Here is a 20,056-nt window from a genome sequence, read left to right on the forward strand (position 1 = left end):
GTTGTAGTATATCTTTGTTTTCACAAAATATCTAAACATTTATCTATCTTAAAATATTAGTTATTACGTGTTTACAAAGTTGTCATGTCTGACGTTTACATTTTTAAGAACATCTGATATAGTTTATCATCTTTTACATTTTATAACGTATATTTCACAAAACCTTGACGCCTGAAAAACGGGTTTAGCATCAGTCCACATTTCAGTTGTTAGCCAGAAAATGCAAGTGAGCCGAGATTTCATTACTGAGATTATCTACATGATGTGAAACTAGCTCACAGTTACATTAGAGTTTTGGGGTTCTAGTTTATGTTGAATAGTGTTTGTTACTGCTCCAAATGTTTAACACCACATTACTCCATTGTGAAGATATGTACTGTACAAAAAGTTTTTCACTGTAGTAGTCCAACTCTGAAACCAGACCAAACAAAAATGAGCTTGAGCCTTAGTTGTGGCAGAATTAAAATGTTTTCTTTTTATCTTTCCATGATTTGTGCGTGTTGTTCTGAACCATGGTTTCATTTTAAACATCACAATCGTATTGTATTGTCATGCATGATTGTAAAGAGTTTTGTGTGTGTCAGTCTCTGGATTTTTTATTTTTTTTTGCAAACAGAACTGCTGTAATGTTAGCGAGCTCTTTGTGTTGTCTGCTTTACTGTGTTTATATACGTAAGATTTCTTTAAATTTGCTCGATTAAAGTATTTAATACAGTTTTGGGTAATGTGTGTGTGAATATAGAGGATCTTTACAAATATTTTTTCTTGAAATAGCCATGTAACACTCTGAATCGAGACTGCTTCTTTTAAATATAACATTACACATTTTTCATGAGCTCAGACCCATTGTTTTATAAACCACGAAAGATTAAAATGTGATTCAACTTTTTATTTCAACAATACATTTTTGAATATACATTCATACACTGAAGTAGTGAAGAAAATGGTCAAATTGGCATTATTAACAAACAGTAATAATGACATTACAGGTGGTTTAGCCAGAAAAGAAAATCTCTACAGGCCATCATGTTTTGTTCTAGTATGTAGTTGACATAAGTTTGAACAATCTCACATGTCATGGAACCATAATTTTTTGAAACCAACAATGTACATAAATCTGTTACACATGTACACAGACAGAGAACCTGGTTAATGTCCATCTCATCGTCACATTCAGACACCACATCCAGAACTTTTCTAGTCGTTACACAGACTGATTCTTTACTGGTAATAAACATACTAGTCAAATCACGCCATGGTTTATTTTTCAGGCTTCTTACAACATTCATTTCATTCTTAAGATTTTTTACACACTTGGTATCCCCAGTACAATCATGATTTGGATTCTCTATGACAGCATGCATCAGTTTGATCATTTGTTCTCGGTAACACTGTTTAAACATAGTGTCTATGTAGTCTGTTACATGACACTCTTACCCCGGGGTGCAGTCACACTTCATCTGATCATCCGTAGTGGCGCCAGAACTCCAGTTGCAATCCATCTGCTTTTGCGCAGCGTCAGACATCCTTTTCAGAATTTAATTCAAGAGATAAACTTTGTACCCTAATCAATATAGAATGTTGTCACCATTTCCCAGAATCTGGACTGACTGTATTAATCCACGACGATCCAGGCCTTGTTCAATTTCAGTTTCAATTTCTGGTTTATGGTTCAGATCCGTCGAAGCCTTATTATTTGAAAAATTAGAGAGTGCATCAGTTTCAGACAAATTTGATTGTTGAAGCTGATTCTGTCAGTCCACGTAGATGATGTTTTGATCGACAAGATGTTGCAGTAGCTCCGCTGACCGTGCTGTAAAACCCTTGTTCGCAGATCTAGGAAAACCTGCGATAACTGCAGAGTTTATGAGGTCAGCCGCTCACAGGGGATGAAGACTAGCCATAGTCACGAAGAAGTAGTGGTGGATATTCTGTACATTTGAACAAAAAAATAAAAATGGGTGGTCTTGTTTCTATGTTTCAAATGTTGGTTGGTTGTTGAGATGGGGTGTTGCACTCTAAAAGTGGAGGAGGGTGAAGGGGCCTAATTAGGAATGTGTTTTGACCGGCGAAGCCTAGCTTATGTCACCAAAGAGAATTCTGTCATTTTCACTGGAAGATATTTGGATTAAAGATTACAAGGTTTATTAGGATTTTTGTTAAGACACTTGTTTCAAGTAACGGTAATGTATTGTGCCTTGGGAAAACTTAATCCAACAGCCATTTATTAAACACAGAGCAAGGAACACATAGAAGGGTGATTAAACACTGAAAAAGAAACATTACAACATCATTGTTCAGGTTTGTTATACCGAATACACTATTATCTGACTGATCATTCGGTTTTAAAATAAATTTAAATTGACTTGTTTATCATTGAAAAAATTGTGTTCAACATGGGTATGTCACATTGCTCAAAATATAGTCTCTTTTTGCAGCATTCGTAAGAGTTGACCTCAGGAAGGGGCCAGTCACGATCAGACTCATCAGAGTCAAAGTTTGTTTCAAAGTCCTCCCGACGTTTATTTATCTGCATGAGATAATTCTGGTCATGAAGCGTTTTGTTCCAACAGGATGCTATAGATATGTAGTCTGGTGGCTTTCTTGCATAGTACCGCATACCAGGCGTTGTACCATCCCATTGGAAAATGTACCAGATGTTTTCATCCATATTAAAGTTTCTCCAAATTTGATTGTAGAAGTATGCCCAGTCTACGGCGGTCAAAAGCAGGTAGGTGCATTCGGATGTATATTCTTCATAAGATTCCAAAACGTAGAGCTTCACAATCTGCAACTCTTTGTCAAACACAAATCTCCCCACACGATCATAAGACACGGTGAAATCTTGTTTCACAATATCTTCATCTTCACTGAGAACTTTTCTTATGCTCTTCCCTTGATTTTTTCCTTGGTACAAAAGTCAGCTCCTCTCTCATTTCAGCAGAACTTCTTGGCGGTGTTACACACATCATTCTTCTAGATGTTTCAGGCCGCCATTGTAACAGGAGCATGCAGAAAGTCTTCTGTGGTTAACTATATGCCCCTAAAGCTTTTTTAAGTATCACACTTGGAAAGTAGGTAGGACCCCACAGGTGTGAAACAATCAAGGATGTGACACCTTCAGTAGTCATAAAACATTGGATGCTTTAGCACATTCAGTGAGATTATTTTCTCTTAAACAATGTATGTTTTCCTTGTGAACAAAGCATCAAAATTATCTTTCTAGTAAATCTAAAGTACACTGTTGCATGCTGGTTTTGTTTACACCTTAAGTTTGTGATGACCACTAATATAATTTAATAATGTACAAATCGGCCGAGAACTATAATTATTATGAATGTGTTAATGTTATATTTAAAAGAAGCACAGTCTTGGTTCAGAGTGTTAGATGGATATTTCAAGAAAAAATATTTGTAAAGATCCTCTATATTCACACACACATTACCCAAAACTGTGTTAAATACTTTAATCGAGCAAATTTAAAGAAATCTGACGTATATAAACACAATAAAGCAGACAACACAAACAGCTCGCTAACATTACAGCAGTTCTGTTTGCAAAAAAAAATAAAAAATCCAGAGACTGACACACACAAAACTCTTTACAATCATGCATGACAATACAATACGATTGTGATGTTTAAAATGAAACCATGGTTCAGAACAACACGCACAAATCATGGAAAGATAAAAAGAAAACATTTTAATTCTGCCACAACTAAGGCTCAAGCTCATTTTTGTTTGGTCTGGTTTCAGAGTTGGACTACTACAGTGAAAAACTTTTTGTACAGTACATATCTTCACAATGGAGTAATGTGGTGTTAAACATTTGGAGCAGTAACAAACACTATTCAACATAAACTAGAACCCCAAAACTCTAATGTAACTGTGAGCTAGTTTCACATCATGTAGATAATCTCAGTAATGAAATCTCGGCTCACTTGCATTTTCTGGCTAACAACTGAAATGTGGACTGATGCTAAACCCGTTTTTCAGGCGTCAAGGTTTTGTGAAATATACGTTATAAAATGTAAAAGATGATAAACTATATCAGATGTTCTTAAAAATGTAAACGTCAGACATGACAACTTTGTAAACACGTAATAACTAATATTTTAAGATAGATAAATGTTTAGATATTTTGTGAAAACAAAGATATACTACAACATTTCAGGGGCCCATGCTGTCGAAGACCATAATTTCACACTGTGTTGTTTTAAAAGTAAAAGTAGATCAATTATAAAGACATGACAACACTCAGTTCCAGTTGTGTGTGTTTCCCGAATCAAACCTGTTAGTCTGATGAATACCTAAAACATCTAAAACATGTGTTGGTGCAGACCATCTAAAATGGACTAAAACATGCCCCTTTCAATGAATTCTTTCTACATGTGATCTCTGGTTTATTTAGTGTGATGTTTAGAGAAACAGAGAAATAGTTCCTGTGGCATCCATGACTTTTAATGTCTAACTTTAAGTGTAATAGACGGGTTTGTATTAAGTGTAACAGTCAGAACAGAAAATGGCAGGACTCATTTTCAAGTTGATTGAAAATGTTGTGTCTTTGTGACACTGGTAGACCAGAAAAAGCTCTAAAGTGCATCACAATCTCAGTTTAAACAGACTCTTGACAATCATTTAATCATCTTGTACTACATTTTGTTCATGTTTTTGCCTGTTTACCAAACTCTGAGAATAGTCTTTATCTAAAAAACAATGAAAAAGATACACGGCTGGTGGGCCGGATCAACATTAAAAGTTTTCACAATAGTTTAGAAGAGAGGATTTCATATTTTCAAATTAGGTATTTGTTATTCTGATACATATTTCTGTTGTGGAAACATTTCCTGTATAAAAGAGTATGTCTATAACCTATTCAAGGGGGGTTTAGTGCAATCATATGGATCTTAAACGTAATCACATTACAACAAGGTCACATAGTCCCTCTAGTAAATCCACCAAAAGTGGAGAAAGCAGAAAATTCTTAGCACACAGTAGATGTTAATGCTTCTGACATAAAGGGAGTACACATAGGCCTACTCTTTAATGTCCAGTAGAAATGTTGAAACTAACGAGTACGACAAATACAAATGTGAACACCATCATCAGCTATATGAACAAGAGCTCTAGATGTAGGGGCGATATTTTTTTGCTGTAGTTATGCTGTAAAAATTCCTATGAACAGGCACTGTATGTTTGACCACAGTCAGAGAAAACTCTTCATCAGAAAACGGCAAAACAACATGTAAACAGATCAGTCGACTATCTCTGGTAAAAATAAATAAAATAAAATAGAATATATTTACAAGTCACACATTGACAATTTTTGTCTTATGTGCTCATTACAGCTAAAATCCTGTTTTGCCAAATGCCGTACACACTTTTGCATTTTTTAATTCAGTGATTTTTTAGTCAGTTTTGCTCCGTATGCAAAAATTATGTTTGAATTTTTCTATAACCATTACAAAAGTGAGAACATCATAGTTCTCAAATGTGTCTGTATTACAACAAAAGCCCATCTAACAAATCTGGCAGAAGTGGAGAAACAGATGTTTAGCACATACACACATTGTAGATGCTTACATACACATGTTGCTTCATTTGAGTCAAAGAAGATGGGAACGGATAACATTCTTTAATGTTGTTGTGTTTTGTCAAAATAATAAAAAAGTTTGGTCAAATGTTTAATACTTTTTCTTAAATGAATAGGATGTGCTCACCCTGCTCTCTTTCCCATAACATGAACTTACAGGAGTCTTCAAACAAAAACGGCCAAACAAACAAAATGTGAATGGTTTCATCTGCTATCTGAACAAGATGACTTAATCTAGTGGATTAATAAAAATACCATTTACAAATCAACATAATTTTTTTTAACAATTGTATTCTGAATTTTATATGCATTGTAAACATTTGCTTTCTTGCTATACTCTCCTTCTTAGTGATTTGGTCACGTGAATACACAAAAGGTTATGGATAAAATTTATCTCTACACAGGAGTGTGGAAACTTTAACATGCTCAAACTTAAACGAGTGGGCATCTTTCAGTGGAACCATTTCATTTGTTTAGGTTGTAATAGTTTTAAGTGTAAAACAGCTAGACTTCATTTTTTGTTGTGTCGATGCTTCATGTGATCACACTTTTTGGACAGACACAAAGTTGCACTAAAAGAAATATCTCGAAGAGAAAAACTGTAACTTAATTTCTTAATTTTCATTTATTCCTATTATGATGACACCACACAGAGATCACCTAAAAACGTACAGTCCAACAAACAAATTGTGAACGGCCGTCCAAAATCTTGATATGGCTAAATCTTGAGGTGTAAGAAAAATGTCATTTACAAAACATTGTGATTCTTAGATGTGAAACACCCTTGACATAATCTGCTGGCATGCAAAAATAGTCATAAATGTTTTAGCACAGCTATCTACACAAATAGTACGAGAACTGTATATCGTGTCACTTGCATAGAAAATTCATTACGAGTTTATCAGAGTCAAAAGGAAATGATGATAATAGTTGAAACATCCTTAGCTTGTACATTTCTTTCATTTTGAAAATCACAGCTGCTGGTGCAATTTTTTTTTTTTTGTAAACCATTTAACATTACATGACGCCTACAAAATAGTCAAATAGTCAAAGTGTATGTTTTCTGTTCTAGGTAAGAACATTTACACCAAGTGTTATAGGCCGGGTAAATAATTAGAAAATAGTATTTCTGTCGAATGAGAAAAGTTCAGTCATGCATTTAAGATGTAGAAATGATGTTTTTGCCAAACACATCCAAAGAGTTTTCTACTCGTGCGAAAAAAGCACTTGTGTGCATAAATGATCTAAAGAAACAATGCTGGTCATCAGGTTATTTAAACATTTTTTAAGACAATAGACAGTGTGCCTTGCTTTAGTGACACACAATGTGTAATCTTTTAAACATGTTTAAAATGGTAGGTGTAATTATTTTACTGAGTTTGAGCTAAATGTATATTTGTTCATTTACAGTACACATACTACAGGTTAGATTATTACATTAAAACATTTCTTACATAACACAAAGTAAAAACAACAAATACGAATTTGCTCATAAATAATATTTAGTTTACTCAGTTTTACTGTGTGTGTGTGTGTGTGTGTGTGTGGTTCAGGTATACCCCATGTTATGGGGAACAATGATGGCAATATCCAAAATCCTTGGGGATTGTTTTTGTCCCTGTGAGGAAACAAGTTTATAAATCATACAGAATGAAGTGTTTTTGAAAATCTTAAAATGAAAGAGATTTTGTGTAAAGGGTAGGTTTAAGTGTAAGGTTGGTGTATGGTGATGCAAAATACAATTTTTACAGTCTAAAAAAGCATTACGTCTACGGGATGTCCCATAGAACATGGAAAACCAATTTGTGTGTGTGTGTGTGTGTGTGTGTTTAAAGTCGTTTTTAAAATTAGCGTGAAATTTCAACTCCTTTTACACATCACATATTATGGATAGTATTTTCTTAAAATTAAGGAATGCTTGTTTGATTTTATTAATTCCAGATAACATTCAATTATTTATCTCTTCAGCGACTTGGTTAGTTGTTGATGTAGATAATGGTCTCTCTCACTCTTTGAAATTCTCACCTGGAAAGACACCAGACATCGTCCTCCTTTTCAAATGTGTTTGTAGACGGGGAGCATGTGGCCTGTCGGTGCCTAGGTATCAACACCATATAGATCAAACAAACATTGATCCTGTCAAGACGTCAAAACCCTCACTTTTGCACAGCCATTTTTTTTTTCCCAGGAAGAACCCAAACACCTCCCACTGTCTTTAGGTGTGAACAACAAGCCAGAAAGGAACTTCACAGAAACCCCCCACAGCTCTGGTTACAGATACAACCATCATATATCCAGTAATAAACACAACACAAGTCAAATCTGAGATCTCTTTGATCTTTTGATTTACACACCTCTGCCATGTCAATCAAGGGTCACAGGACCCAGTGGCATGGCAACCGCTTTGACTGACAGGCCTTATAGTCATAAATCAATCCAAACTGACCATGCACACTTCTGACTACCTGTCAATCTACACGGACTGTACGGCCATAAATCAGGCCATAAATCAGGGTAATAAATCATCAAGACTTGAGATAAAGTGTATGATAGGACTACTGTTAATTCATAGTTTTGATGCCTTCAGTGTGAATCTACAATTTTTCATAGTCATGAAAATAAAGAAAACTCTTTAAATGAGAAGGTGTGCCCAAACTTTTGGTTTGTACTGTACAACAATCTATTAAAGTCTATTTTAACACTATTTTAATAAGCAGTCTGAATAAAATTCAATGTATTTTAACTGAATTTAAATAAAATAATTTTGCTTTAAGGATATTGATTGATTGCTGAAATGAATTGTAATTAAGAGTTCATTTTAAAACATTTTTAAAACATTTACTCTGTGTTCAATTTAGTGTATTTTACAACACTATAAATGTGCAGTTTTGGCCTCAATTTATACAATATAATTTGTAAAAAAAAAAATATATATATATATGTAAGATATTATTTCTGAAAGGCACAATGATAATAAACATGAGATTCGAACCATATTATTCAAAATTATATTACATTTTATGGTAAATTGTCACCAAAAAAATCATTTTATATTTTCATTTCAAGTGCAAAAGTACATTTCAAGTCAATTAATGCAGACTGTATATATATATATATATATATATATATATATATATATATATATTAATATTATATATTAAAAAGCATTTAAAATACATTAACAAATGCACACACTTTAAATTTGAATGAATTCTTTATTCTTTTACATATGCTTTATTAGTACATCAACATAGAACACAACAGAATTACAATGAACACTTCAGTATGTTATAAAACATAGTCATGAAAGCACACTCTTTAAGTACACTTAAGTAGCCTTACATTTTCTGCAAATACACTTATTTTTGCCATTAGATAGAGTGAGTTATAAATATGGCTGTATGTTAAACAGTGATTTTGGATCCTTTAGGAATTCTTCAAATAGGTCATTTTGTGTTTTTCCATCCTTTTCCGACTTCTCTTTATTTAGCCTTTTTAACTTTTTCTCCGCCCAGCTGAAAGGACCAGCTCTTATTTTCCCTTTGGTCTTAGGCTTCTCTTGACCTTTTAAACATTGTTGGTTCTCTTTCTTAGGATCATGGTTGTAGTCTACGCAGAACAGCCTCGTCAGTCGCTCATCCAGTTCCTTAGCTTTTCGTAACGCTTCAGCTTTGGAGTCTCCACATGTCTTTTTCCCAGAGTCACTCGACTGCTCCAGAACCTTAGGATGGACCTTCTCAAACTTTCCTTTCTGCTTCACCACAGCATCCAGCGTCTGCTCATGATCAGCCTTCTCAATCTCTCTGAAAGGTATCTGTGTCTCTGTGTGCTCCACAAACTCATCATCTCCAGATTCAATGTCCATTAGGACGAGTAATGAAGCGGCAGACTTTGGCTTCACCTCAACACATTTAGAAATTTGTCTTGCAGGAACCATCACGCGGTCCGTCGATTGTTTTTCCACTGAATGAGACAGAGATTCTGGAGTTGGTTCTGCCCATGATGGTCCTTCAGCTGGTGGAGCCAGATGTTGAGATGCTCTTTGAACCATCTTGGGTCCTTGAACAAAAGATCCAGCAGGTTTTGGAGCAAAATGTCTAGAGGTTCTTTGAATCATCAATCGCTCAGCTACTGGTTGAAGTGGTGTACTCTTGATGGCTGGTGGAACCAGGTTTAGAGAGGCCCTTTGAACCATCTGTGGTTCCCCCTCTGGTGACTTAGAGGATGTAGACCTGGACATTGATCTTATTTGTTTTAGCGTTAGCTTCTGTGGAACCGCCCATGATTCTGTGGCTGGTTGAGCCTGGTGTCTAGATGTCTTTGGAACCATCTCAGGGTCCACCACAAAAGAACGACGCAGAGGTTTGGTCTCAGTAGCTTTTGGAGCAAAATGCCTGGAGACTTCGTGAACCATCAGTGGTTTATCAACTGATTGCAGTGGTCTGCTCTCAATGGCTTGTGGTTGTGGAGATGGGTATTGAGAAGCACTTTGAACTGGAAGTTCTGCCATTGATAAAGGAGGTTCTTCCACTGATGATTTTAGGAAGGAAGAGCCAGGCAGGTGTTTAACCTCAATGGCTGGTAAAGCTGCGTGTTGAGATACCCTCTGAACCAGCAATGGCTCTTCCCTTGATGATGGAGATCTGGTCTCAGTGGCCAGTGGAGGCAGGTGTCGAGGGACCCTTTTAGCCACCAATGGTTCTTCCACTGATGACTTTATGAAGGGAGAACCAGCCAGGGTTTTGATCTCAGTGGCTGGTGGAGTTGGTTGTGGTTTGACCTCAATACGTAATGGAGTTGGGTCTTTGGTCTCCTCTTCCTTCATTTTTTTGTTTCTCTTCTCTTTATCCTCTCTGTTGGTCTCATGTTCACTTCCTGTTACCATAATCTTTCTTTTTTCTTCAGCCTGCCTGATTTCCTCATTCTCACTCCATCCCTTCATCATCATCTCATCCTTTTGACCTTCTTTCGTATTTTTCTTTATCTGGCCAATATTGCCAACATCAAAGGGTCTACTCACCCCTTCCATTGGGGCCCATTCTGGTACTGTCCACCTCTGCACCTCCTTTTTTGTTCTCCTTTTGGGTATGCAGTGAACATAACATTGAATCCATTTAAACAGACTGCGAAACAGTGCCATTCTAAAACACTGCTGCAGAATACTGCCAATGTGCTGTGAAATGTCTACCAAGAGTCTCTTCGGAGCTGCAAAGCGAATGGTTGGGTTAAATATCCACAAAAGATCTGTTCTAGTGTATCTGACAACAATTGTACCAGATAGCAGTCAGAGCAGCAACTTAACAGCTTTCAGATTACTATGACATCATAATGCTGTAATGTGTGAAAATTCTACATTCCGCAGTTTCCAGTAAGTTCATTAGAGAAGCATCTGATGCACACTGGCAGCACTATATGGAGTTGCAAAATGACGGTTTCCCTTCCCAGTTCTTACATTCAAACAGCCGTTTCCTCTGCCTTTAGGATCATGAAGTCAGATCAAATCTTTCAGAGCAGCAGTGAAATGTCCATCCTATCATATTTCCAATGGTCAAATATGCTTAATTTCAAGTTTCAAAAACAGAGTTGTTTTTTTATGTGAAGTCAGGTCTCTTTTGCCATTATGTTATAATCTTACAGACAACAGCAGTTTAAAATCAATATGTGTTTAAATGTCAGTTGTCATCTTAAAAACCTTGTTGGGCCATGACAAATATTAAGCCAAACCCATTACAGCCTTCTCTGATTCAAATGCACAATAATATATATATATATATATATATATATATATATATATATATATATATATATATATATATATATATATATATGGGTCAGTGACGTGCCGCACTTATTTGGACTTCCACAAGCAATAAATATTATATATTTATATAAAATAGGTTTAAATTTATATATACATTTTAATCTCACATCATTTGTCCTCCTCACTGTTCATTATTGTGTGAAAAATTCAAAAATAGGTAACTTTTAGACTATTAATGTGGTCAAATGTCATACGGTCAAACGGAATTCACTTTAAGTTATTTAAGACAATTGCATTTAAAATGATTAAAAATATTTAAAAATGATAACATTTTTCATTTGGCATATTTTTTCAAGTCTTAAGATAAGCATATTAAAGTATCAGTAAGATAGACCTTTAAGAAATGTCATTATTATCTTAAACAAATTGTTCCGCAAAAACACATTTTCCCTATGTCATACGGTAAAACAAAGTTTGGAAGCCATTTTGGAACTGAATATTAATGACTTAAGTCATGTGACATGTGATGACATCACTCAGAGGACCCCTGAAGACCAGCCAAGTTGAATGTAAGTTTAAGATTTTGCTCCCAAATTTCAGGTAATTTCACCTTTTCCAAGTGTGTTACCATGTGTCGCAGATTTGGGTGTCATATGGTCAAACGTCAAAAAAGGGTTTAATACATTTAAAATTTGAAAAAATATTGATTTACAGGTGAAATATAAAGTTTAAAAGTCAAGGTAAAGTGTAATGGTGGAAGGAGGTGACCAAGCAACTGCCTTTTATAAATGACAAAGCATGAAACTGTCATAAGGGCACACAAAAAATGTCATACGGACAAACTATTTTACCGTATGACATGTTGTTATACCATATGACACAGAGCATTTAACTGATTTATTTAGTTATTTCTTAATTGTTTTATCACATATATAGTTTGTACAACTACTATGAATTAATATTAACATATATAATATATTTCTGCCTATTTCAAGCATTTTTTCACATTATTACAGATGCCTCTTTCTAGTAAGGAGAGGTGTGCAAGTTTCCATGCAAAGCAAAGGGCAGATCCTGCAGCTAGAGAGGAGAACCTAGCTAAGAGGAGGGAAAGGTATAACTGTGAGAGTACATGATGTCAGTAATGTCAGGATGTGCCAGTTTTGTCAGTATAGGCAGTATCTTATCTATAGAACTGAGTTGAAGTCAGCATCACAATGTTTCTGGAAAGTGGCTTCATATATATAGATATATATGAAGGCGATGTTTGTTCATCAAGAATAACAGGTTTGTCTTAATTTGAAATGGTTTAGTAAAGTGATGAATTTTGTTGTAGCTGAAAGCCAAAAAAACTGATGAAAAAACATTTGATGAAAGATAATGTTACTATTTGTCTCCACAATGTTACTGTTATACGTTTTTCATGAAAAAGTGCTGAATCTTTTGATATGAGCTATTATTGTAAATTATATGAGATTAGGTTGTTCATAACCTTTTGATAGCAGACATGAATGTTACTGTTCTTTTTTAACTGATGTTAAAAACTGCATTTTTCACAAGTTATCTAACTGTTGTAAATTATATGAGATTTGGTTGTTCATAACCTTTTGATAACAGACATGAATTCTTTTTTAAATGAATGTTAAAAAACTGAATTTTTCACAAGTTATCTCACTGTTGTAAATCTGACTGATATTGTCATGTATTACATACAGTCATGCCCACAAATATTGGCACCCTTGGCAAATATGATCAAATAAGGCTGTGAAAATTCATCTGCATTGTTAATCTTTTTGATGTTTTATTTGAAAAATTCACAAAAATGTATCCTTTCATTGGATAATAAGAATTTAAAATGGGGGGAAATATCATTATGAAATAAATGTTTTTCTCTAATACACATTGGCCACAATTAAGGACACCCTTTTATTGAATTATTTTTTAAATCTCCATTTGCCAGTTTAACAGCTCAAAACTGTCTCCTATAATGCCTTATGAGGTTAGAGAACACCTGACAAGAGATCAGAGACCATTCCTTCATCCAGAATCACTCCAGACCCTTCAGATTCCCAGCTTCTCCTCTTCACTTCACTCCTCTTATTTTCTGTAGGGTTCAGGTCAGAGGACTGGAATGGCTATAGCAGAAACTTGGGTTTGAGCTCAGTGACACATTTCGGTGTTGTTTTTGAGGTTTGTGTTTGGATTATTGTACGGTTGAATGATCCAAACATGGCCCATTATAAGATTTCTAACAGAGTCAGTCACTTTTTGATTTTTTATCTGTTGGTATTTGATAGAATCCATGATGCCATGTGTGTAAACAAGATGTCCAGGACCTCCAGCAGAAATATAGGCCCGCAACATCAAAAATACAGCAGTATATTTCACTGTACACATGGGGTACTTTTTATCCCTGTTTTCACCAAACCCATCTTGAGATCTTGAGTGTTTACTGCTAAAAAGCTCATTTTTAGTTTCATCTGATCATAGAAGCCAGACCCATTTAAAGTTCCAGTCATGGCTGATAACTGAATATGCTTTAGTTTGTTTTTGGATGAGCTAGGAGAATTTTTCTTGAAACCCTCCCAAACAACATGTGTTGATGTAGGTTCTGTTTGACAATTTTTTTAAAGGTTTTCTGAACCAGAAACTCAACTATTTTCTGCAATTCTCCAGCTGTGATCCTTGGAGAGTCTTTAGCCACTCAAACTCTCCTTCTCACCATGCATTAGGACGATATAGACACACGTCCTCTTTCAGGCAGTTTCGTAACATTTTCTGTTGATTGGAAATTCTTAATTATTGTCCTGATGGTGGAAATGGGAATTGTCACTGCTCTAGCTCTTTTCTTAAAGCCACTTCACCAATTTTTGAAGCTCAATCATCTTTTGCTGCACATCAGAAATATATTCTTTGGTTTTTCTGATTGTAATTGATTATTAAGGGCATTTGGGCTTTGTTTTCCCTCCACTTTATATTTCTGTGAAACAGGAAGCAATGGCTGGATAATTTCATGTTTATAATCACGCTGGAGTGCTCAAAATTGTGATTATATTAGAAAGGGAATATACTTCAGAGATATTTTACTCATAAGAATTTCTAGGGGTGCCAATAATTGTGTTCAACGAGTATTTGAGAAAAACATTAATTTCATAAAGATATTTTCCCTCCGTTTTAAATTCTTATTATCCAATGAAAGCATACATTCTTGTGAATTTTTTTAAATAAAAAAATCAAAAGGATTAACAATGCAGATGAATTTTCACAGCCTTTTTTGATCATATTTGCCAAGGGTGCCAATATTTGTGGGCATGACTGTATAGCACCACCTATGTGTTCCTTGTACTGAAAGAGAGTTGAGAAAAGAAATGTTCCAAGTGTTGGGAATATATATTTTACTGTTAATAAAAGGTTCACTTGAGATGCCTTGTGTTTCTTTGAAATCATTCTGAATTGGCCTACATCAATTTATTAAATTAAAAATGCAATGAAACATTGAAATTGTACTATGTCATACAGTAAAACAAAATATGTCATATGGTAAAACATCGAATTTTAAAAGAAATAAAAATAAATACTTTGTTTGTTTACATGGTTCATGAAAATAATGGAGGAGAGCTAGTATGATATATATATATATATATATATATATATATATATATATATATATATATATATATATATATATATATATATATATATATATATATATATATATATATACATAACTTCAAGGCATTTTTGACTAATTTCTAGCAAAAAAATAGAACAAATTTCCATAGATGACATGCTGTAGCCATTAAAAACTAAATATGTAGTATTTGTGGTGTAGGTGTTTATATTTTGCAACTTGTTATAGAATACTTACAGATCAACTATTACATTCTTGGTTGTATTTATTTTTTCATGAATATCGAATATCAATATTAATTTATTTCTAAAAATCACTTTGTTTTACCTTATGACATTTTCAAGAACTGTATACAAAGAAACACATTAAAATGTCATATATTGTTATTTTTTATAAAGGGCACTTATAAAAACAAAAAATATACACATAGATTTACACAAAAAATGCTAGATTTAATTTGTCTTTTTATTTTTATTTTTTTACTGTTTTGAAATTCTAAAACGTCACTGACCCATATATATATATGTAATTTTCTGAAACTGAAATTTAATGACAAAAAGAATCGGTAATCTTGGCTAAGACAATTACTTTTCATGTGATATACAGTACAGACCAAAAGTTTGGACACACCTTCTCATTCAAAGAGTTTTCTTTATTTTAATGACTATGAAAATTGTAGAGTCCCACTGAAGGCATCAAGGACTACTTGAGCAAGAAGGAGAGTGATGGGGTGCTGCGCCAGATGACCTGGCCTCCACAGTCACCGGACCTGAACCCAATCCAGATGGTTTAGGGGTGAGCTGGACCGCAGACAGAAGACAAAAGGACCAACAAGTGCTAAGCATCTCTCGAGGAACACCTTCAAGACTGTTGGAAGACCATTTCAGGTGACTACCTCTTGAAGCTCATCAAGAGAAAGCCAAGAGTGTGCAAAGCAGTAATCAAAGCAAAAGGTGGCTACTTTGAAGAACCTACAATATGACATATTTTCAGCTTCACACTTTTTTTGTTATGTATATAATTCCATATATAATTCCACATGTGTTAATTCATAGTTTTGATGCCTTCAGTGTGAATCTACAATTTTCATAGTCATGAAAATAAAGAAAACTCTTTAAATGAGAAGGTGTGTCCAAACTTTTGGTCTGTACTGTACAACAATCTATTAAAGTCTATTTTAACACTATTTTAATAACCAGTCTGAATAAAATTCTATGTATTTTAACTGAATTTAAATAAAATAATTTCGCTTTGAGGATATTGATTGATTGCTGAAATGAATTGTAATTAAGAGTTCATTTTAAAAAATTTAATCTGTGTTAAATTTAGTGTATTTTACAACACTATAAATGTTCAGTTTTGGCCTCATTTTATACAATATATAAAATGTATATATATATATATATTTTTACACACACACACACACACACACACATATATATATATATATATATATATATATATATATATATATATATATATAAATATATATATGTAAGATATTATTTCTGAAGTGCACAATGATTGTAAACATGCGATTCGAACCCTATTATTCAAAATTATATTACATTTTATGGTAAATTGTCACAAAAAAAAATCATTTTATATTTTCATTTCAAGTGCAAAAATACATTTCAAGTGAATTAATGCAGACTGTGTATATATATATATATATATATATATATATATATATATATATATATATATATATTAATATTATATATTAAAAACCATTTAAAATACATTAACAAATGCACACACTTGAAATTTAAATAAATTATTTTACATATGCTTTATTAGTACATCAACATAGAACACAACAGAATTACAATGAACACTTCAGTATGTTATAAAACATAGTCATGAAAGCACACTCTTTAAGTACATTTAAGTAGCCTTACATTTTCTGCAAATACACTTTTTTTTGCCATTAGATAGAGTGAGTTATAAATATGGCTGTATGTTAAACAGTGATTTTGGATCCTTTAGGAATTCTTCAAATAGGTCATTTTGTGCTTTTCCATCCTTTTCCGACTTCTTCTCTTTATTTAGCCTTTTTAACTTTTTCTCCGCCCAGCTGAAAGGACCAGCTCTTATTTTCCCTTTGGTCTTAGGCTTCTCTTGACCTTTTAAACATTGTTGGTTCTCTTTCTTAGGACCATGGTTGTAGTCTACGCAGAACAGCCTCGTCAGTCGCTCATCCAGTTCCTTAGCTTTTCGTAACGCTTCAGCTTTGGAGTCTCCACATGTCTTTTTCCCAGAGTCACTTGACTGCTCCAGAACCTTAGGATGGACCTTCTCAAACTTTCCTTTCTGCTTCACCACAGCATCCAGCGTCTGCTCATGATCAGCCTTCTCAATCTCTCTGAAAGGTATCTGTGTCTCTGTGTGCTCCACAAACTCATCATCTCCAGATTCAATGTCCATTAGGACGAGTAATGAAGCGGCAGACTTTGGCTTCACCTCAACACATTTAGGAATTTGTCTTGGAGGAACCATAACTCGGTCCGTCGATTGTTCTTCCACTGAATGAGACAGAGATTCTGGAGTTGGTTCTGCCCATGATGGTCCTTCAGCTGGTGGAGCCAGATGTTGAGATGCTCTTTGAACCATCTTGGGTCCTTGAACAAAAGATCCAGCAGGTTTTGGAGCAAAATGTCTAGAGGTTCTTTGAATCATCAGTCGCTCAGCTACTGGTTGCAGTGGTGTACTCTTGATGGCTGGTGGAACCAGGTTTAGAGAGGCCCTTTGAACCATCTGTGGTTCCCCCTCTGGTGACTTAGAGGATGTAGACCTGGACATTGATCTTATTTGTTTTAGCGTTAGCTTCTGTGGAACCGCCCATGATTCTGTGGCTGGTTGAGCCTGGTGTCTAGATGTCTTTGGAACCATCTCAGGGTCCACCACAAAAGAACGACGCAGAGGTTTGGTCTCAGTAGCTTTTGGAGCAAAATGCCTGGAGACTTCTTGAACCATCAGTGGTTTATCAACTGATTGCAGTGGTCTGCTCTCAATGGCTTGTGGTTGTGGAGATGGGTATTGAGAAACACTTTGAACTGGAAGTTCTGCCATTGATAAAGGAGGTTCTTCCACTGATGATTTTATGAAGGAAGAGCCAGGCAGGTGTTTAACCTCAATGGCTGGTAAAGCTGGGTGTTGAGATACCCTCTGAACCAGCAATGGCTCTTCCCTTGATGATGGAGATCTGGTCTCAGTGGCCAGTGGAGGCAGGTGTCGAGGGACCCTTTTAGCCACCAATGGTTCTTCCACTGATGACTTTATGAAGGGAGAACCAGCAAGGGTTTTGATCTCAGTGGCTGGTGGAGTTGGTTGTGGTTTGACCTCAATACGTAATGGAGTTGGGTCTTTGGTCTCCTCTTCCTTCATTGTTTTGTTTCTCTTCTCTTTATCCTCTCTGTTGGTCTCATGTTCACTTCTTGTTACCATAATCTTTCTTTTTTCTTCAGCCTGCCTGATTTCCTCATTCTCACTCCATCCCTTCATCATCATCTCATCCTTTTGACCTTCTTTCGTATTTTTCTTTATCTGGCCAATATTGCCAACATCAAAGGGTCTACTCACCCCTTCCATTGGGGCCCATTCTGGTACTGTCCACCTCTGCACCTCCTTTTTTGTTCTCCTTTTGGGTATGCAGTGAACATAACATTGAATCCATTTAAACAGACTGCGAAACAGTGCCATTCTAAAACACGCATGAAGGCGATGTTTGTTCATCAAGAATAACAGGTTTGTCTTAATTTGAAATGGTTTAGTAAAGTGATGAATTTTGTTGTAGCTGAAAGCCAAAAAAACTGATGAAAAAACATTTGATGAAAGATAATGTTACTATTTGTCTCCACAATGTTACTGTTATACGTTTTTCATGAAAAAGTGCTGAATCTTTTGATATGAGCTATTATTGTAAATTATATGAGATTAGGTTGTTCATAACCTTTTGATAGCAGACATGAATGTTACTGTTCTTTTTTAACTGATGTTAAAAACTGCATTTTTCACAAGTTATCTAACTGTTGTAAATTATATGAGATTTGGTTGTTCATAACCTTTTGATAACAGACATGAATTCTTTTTTAAATGAATGTTAAAAAACAGAATTTTTCACAAGTTATCTCACTGTTGTAAATCTGACTGATATTGTCATGTATTACATACAGTCATGCCCACAAATATTGGCACCCTTGGCAAATATGATCAAATAAGGCTGTGAAAATTCATCTGCATTGTTAATCTTTTTGATGTTTTATTTGAAAAATTCACAAAAATGTATCCTTTCATTGGATAATAAGAATTTAAAATGGGGGGAAATATCATTATGAAATAAATGTTTTTCTCTAATACACATTGGCCACAATTAAGGACACCCTTTTATTGAATTATTTTTTAAATCTCCATTTGCCAGTTTAACAGCTCAAAACTGTCTCCTATAATGCCTTATGAGGTTAGAGAACACCTGACAAGAGATCAGAGACCATTCCTTCATCCAGAATCACTCCAGACCCTTCAGATTCCCAGCTTCTCCTCTTCACTTCACTCCTCTTATTTTCTGTAGGGTTCAGGTCAGAGGACTGGAATGGCTATAGCAGAAACTTGGGTTTGAGCTCAGTGACACATTTCGGTGTTGTTTTTGAGGTTTGTGTTTGGATTATTGTACGGTTGAATGATCCAAACATGGCCCATTATAAGATTTCTAACAGAGTCAGTCACTTTTTGATTTTTTATCTGTTGGTATTTGATAGAATCCATGATGCCATGTGTGTAAACAAGATGTCCAGGACCTCCAGCAGAAATATAGGCCCACAACATCAAAAATACAGCAGTATATTTCACTGTACACATGGGGTACTTTTTATCCCTGTTTTCACCAAACCCATCTTGAGATCTTGAGTGTTTACTGCTAAAAAGCTCATTTTTAGTTTCATCTGATCATAGAAGCCAGACCCATTTAAAGTTCCAGTCATGGCTGATAACTGAATATGCTTTAGTTTGTTTTTGGATGAGCTAGGAGATTTTTTCTTGAAACCCTCCCAAACAACATGTGTTGATGTAGGTTC

The sequence above is a fragment of the Carassius gibelio genome, chromosome A20 (assembly GCF_023724105.1).
Source record: "Carassius gibelio isolate Cgi1373 ecotype wild population from Czech Republic chromosome A20, carGib1.2-hapl.c, whole genome shotgun sequence".
NCBI classification, from domain to species: Eukaryota; Metazoa; Chordata; class Actinopteri; order Cypriniformes; family Cyprinidae; genus Carassius; species Carassius gibelio.